Source organism: Gadus morhua, chromosome 1, assembly GCF_902167405.1.
Source record: "Gadus morhua chromosome 1, gadMor3.0, whole genome shotgun sequence".
In the NCBI taxonomy this organism is placed as follows: domain Eukaryota; kingdom Metazoa; phylum Chordata; class Actinopteri; order Gadiformes; family Gadidae; genus Gadus; species Gadus morhua.
The window spans coordinates 14,391,028-14,396,027 of NC_044048.1; the positions used below are offsets into that span (position 1 = coordinate 14,391,028).

The 5,000-nt window shown below is 47.0% G+C and overlaps 1 protein-coding gene across 1 annotated transcript in view; it reads right to left on the minus strand.

Moving 5' to 3' along the window:
• ngfa (nerve growth factor a (beta polypeptide)) overlaps positions 1-5,000 on the minus strand; it is a 20,848-nt gene that overhangs the window by 11,607 nt on the left and 4,241 nt on the right. The window lies entirely within an intron of this gene.

The window sequence follows — 5,000 nt, forward strand, 5'->3', positions numbered from 1 at the left end:
GGGTGGGGGAAGGGGGGCAGGGGGGCTCTGTCCCACCGGGATGGAGATGAGGTGGGAGAGGGGGGGGGGGATACAAGTATGCACTGTTTGGCTGCGGAAGCAGGCGAGGACAGGCTGACTGAGGAGAAGGCCGTTGGAGACTAGCAGGGATGGGGAGAACCGAAGGAAAGGGAAAACAAGGCTCGCTGGCTGGCTGGTGTCTGGCTGTCGGTCCGGCTGGCTGGTGGCTGGCTGGCGGGATGGAAGTGAGGAGGAAAGACCAGACAGAAAAAAGAGAGACGGGCACTGAGAGGCCTATGGGAAAAAGAGTTCAAAGGATGTAAGGATGTAAGGATGAAGCAATCTTGGAAGAAGAGGAAGAAAGAATGAGGAGGGCCACAGGAGGGCCGGGATCAAGAGGGAAGAGGTGATGGACAGGGGCGTGTCTGTCGGAGTGTGTGTGTTTGTGGGGGGCCGAGGGGGGGCTTGGGGGGGGTTGCAAGAGCATAAGGATTTTTTGGAGGCAGAACAGTGTTTAGGAGTGAGATAATAGATAGGGAGAAAGAGATTTGTCTCAATAGCTTTGGCAGAAGGTGTACAGACGTGAACTACTCGGCAAACTACAACAATAAAAAAACGAATCAAATACCTCTCGCCTGTCTTTATAATGACAGTGCTGGATTATGAGGATATAGGAACTATCTGTGAACTTAGTTACGATAATAAGTACCGTCTGTGTGTTTGTGTTTGTGTGCGTGTGTGTGTTTGAGTGTGTGTGTGTGTGGTTGTCTATACGCATTCGGTGAAACCCATTTCCAATCAGACACACAATTGACTTAATATACCTCACTCCCCCTTTAAACGTCAATCAATTCCTTGTGTGCGTGTGCTCTTTTTTCAGAGCGTAACTACAGCCTATAGATTGTGCGTCATGCCAGCTACCTGCTGTTCACCAAGTTAGCGTTGGCGTTGGCGTAGGTATGACTCACCCGGGTGCATGAGAGGTCAAGGCTAAGGTTAAAGTGTGTGACTAGACAAAATACAAAAATATGTGCTCACTCAATCATTCAAGACGCCGATATTTTTCCACTACGCCCTGTCTGTCGTTTGACAGTAATGGGCTTTCCTCAAATGCCATGAGCGTGGGTGTGGGCTGGGGCTCAGAGGTAGAGAGACACGTATAGGTCATGCCGCATGCGTCATGCATTATTTGAATTTGCCTAGTATGGGGTTCCCATCGATCACTCCAGGGACACTCGGATGCCATGGCACATGAGTTATTTTACTGAATACTTTTTGTATGACAAATAAATGCACTTGCATGGTTATTTATACACCAAAAGCAAACATGAGCATGATGAACATTTTATAAGCTTTTTTTGCCTTGTTTGTTTAAATTATCTTCACATCCCAACAGCAGCAATTAATGGATCTCTAATCTGACAAAAATACAAAAACTGTGGCCTGTGGCCTGTAGTAAGCACAGCCAATGATTTAATGCCTTGAAATTGACTGGATGTCCTACCGGTCTGTCTCCCTCCCTACCCAGCTACCTGATCGCTCTCTGCCCTGGCTCTCAAGGAGTACGACTGGAGGCCTCCACAAGGCTAGGCCGACCTATTACTGGAGCTAGCAAGCTAGTGAAGGGTTTTGGGGGAGTGGCTTTGGAGAGAAGCCTGAAGGGAGGGGTAGGAGTTTTTCTGTTCTTCTTTGGCTGGTTACTCTTAGCTTGAATTACTTCATAGGCATTGCCAAATAATTAGCCTGTTCAAACTCTTACTATACATAATCATTTAGCTAAATGTTCTGCCGCTACAAACCCAGGGAGGAGGCGTGAGATGATCAATGTTATTCTTTTCTATTCCAATGTTTTGTTTGGTTATTGCTCTCTATGCTCTTACAGAGGACGTCAGCTGGGCTTGTCATACTCTACTGTGTGGTCTCTTTCTCATTTCTATCATCTCTCTCTCTCTCTCTCTCGCTTGCTCTCTCTCTCTCTCTCTCTCTCTCTCTCTCTCTCTCTCTCTCTCTCTCTCTCTCTCTCTCTCTCTGTCTCTCTCTCTCTCCCTCTCTCCCTCTCTGTCTCTCTGTCTCTCTCTGTAGCTGATGTCAGCCACCTGTCTGCGTGGGACCTCCCAGGGCCATTCTCTGTCTGTTAACGGGACGCCATATTGACTGTGCCAGTGAAGAGATATGGTGAAAGAAATAGTGTGGTTCCTCACTCTCTTGTTGTGTGTTTGTGTGTTTCCATGTGTTTCTACGTGTTAACATATAAAAAATAATCATTGTGTTCACGTCTCTCTCTCTCTCTCTCGCTCTGTCTCGCTCTCTCTCGCTCTGTCCCTGTATGTGTGTGAGTGCATCTGTGCATTCGTTCCTGTGAGGGTTTGTGTGTCCATGTTTGTGTGAGTCAAAGTAAGCAGATGAATATCTATTTACCACGAGAGTCAACGCACAACCTGAACAAAGCATCCAGCAGAGAGAAATGGCTTCCTAGACGTGATCGCACACAATCCATAGTGCCTATAGAAAACCATTCATCCCCCGGCAGCTAACCTAAACACAAGGAGTTGACGGATTAAAGAGATTGTTTGAAGGGACGGAGGGAAGGGGGGGGGTGATGAGGCCGGCGGTGGCCTGTGAAGTGGCTCTTGGTCTGCAGCGATACGTCGGTATTTCCGTCTGCCTCTGACAACCGTAGGACAAATACTTGGTGAGCGAAACACACCCAACCCTGCTGTGATGGATGTATTCATTCATCACAGCCAGGCGCAGCAAAAAGAACACTCCATGCATGCTCAAAAATTGGAGCAATTTGAAGAAGTGCATAATCGGACGTGTCACGTACGTCCTCGGGGCTAAGGTGTGTGTGCGTTTCCAACACAAACAAGCAGACAGTCAACAGAAACACACGTGTCGCCTCTCTCTTTGGTTACTTCATTATATTCAAATCACTTTTTTTTTTTTCATTGAAGTACGTTCATATAGTTTAATACATTCATACCGTTCATTTTCTGCTGCCAAATAATATGCAGGACTCTCGCCTGTCAATTTATCAGCTAGAATAAATCAATATAAGAAAGGGTGAAGAGAGAGACAGAGTGGTTTCATGTCTGGACATGCTGCAATCAACCACTCATGTAAGAAAGGTTTAGAAAGGACTGAGTGTGATCATATCAAAACATCTTCTACACACACACACACACACACACACACACACACACACACACACACACACACACACACACACACACACACACACACACACACACACACACACACAGATGCGTACACACACACACACACACACACACACACACACACACACACACACACACACACACACACACACACACACACACACACACACACACACACACACACACACACACACACACACACACACACAGCCACACAAACACACACACACACACACACACACACACACACAGCCACACAAACACAGCCACAGTAGGGTTATTTAAACAGTTCAAAAGCAGTCCTTTTGTACACTAGTTAATCAGACATTGTGTCTTCACAACATCTGGCCATAGCTGAAAGTCATGGAAGCATTCAGCACGCAATGGGCCGGCATGTCAGCGCATTGAGCTGTCATTCTGCGGCATATTATTAAGGCCGGGCTGACATACATGCAGACATGGATACCGACACAACATACAGGGGATGCAGACTAACAATCCCCTGTGAGGAGGGCTGGCATCTGCCGGACATTGATCCTCAGTAGACCGTTGGACCGTCTGACTTTCACTTCGCCCCTGCATGTTGTTTTTCTGAACATGGAACGCATGTGAGGTGAATAATCAGAATGCATCAGGGGATTTTTGGTTGTTGGCAATCCTACTCCATATTGAGAAGGCTTGTGAGAGTTGCAGCACTGTGAATCCTAAATCAGCGGGAATATACCGTAACCTAGGCACATGAAAGCATCGCACACTGGGGCAGTTTCTGTGCTCCCATTATTGCGGGGTCTTTATGTGAACATCTGTATGGTCAGACCCAATTGGCACGATGAAGCAGTTTGGGTTTTGTTTTGTTTTGAAGGCCCTACAAAGTGATCTACATACGGGGATGATGAAGATACAGTGAGTTTCTACACATCTCCAAACGATGGAGTCCAACCTCTGCAAAATGACCAAACTCAAACAATGTTAGCTTTGATGGAACCGAACATATTTCTCCTGAAACGTCGGGGAAGGAGTTGTTTGGGCATGAAGTTTTCACAAGAGTTAATGCAGAAACTACGGTTGGAGTGACATTAATATAAAGACTTTTCTTCCCTCTCTCTCCTCTCCTGCTTACCCGTGCTTTGCTTTCCTATGCCTGTCCTTTCCTGTCCTGTACTCCCTTCCTGTCAACCACCTCTCCTCTCCTCCTCTCTCCTCTCTTTCCCTCTCCCTTCCTCCCTAAACTCGTCCCCCATCTTTTACCGTTCTCTTCTCTCCTCCCCTGTCCTCTGTTCCACTGAGATGTAGCCTGTGGTTGAACTCTGATCTTCCTCCACAAAAATCAACTCTGGGCATGCCCTTTGACCTTCCCGTCCCTCTCCAGGCGGCTCCAGACTGAGCCCTGCAGCGTCTTGGGTTTACCCCAGATCTCCTCACCCACCCCCTGACCCGGCCAACTGATCTCCAAAGCCCTCAGGGCTCCTGACCAAAGAACACTAGCTCTTTTAGTTCCTGGATCCATGCCAAGGAAGGAAAGCTTTCAACTAAATATGCATACATTAACAACAGTTGTAGACATAATGTTTACAGTGATAGATGTTGTGTGATATGCAATATATACTCATGAAGCCTGATTATTGTTATAGTACATTCTGCGTTAGCCAGTTGGATTTGGCCTTAAAGGCTTACCTACAGGCCATACATTAATGGCATGGAACACCTGGACAACAGCTACATTGCTGTCCAGGTGTCTGACGCAGCAAAGTGGAGTCTAGACACCGTTTGTTATTGTGTTGGTGTCCACTTATTATTGTGCCCTTTGGCTGCTGTATCCAA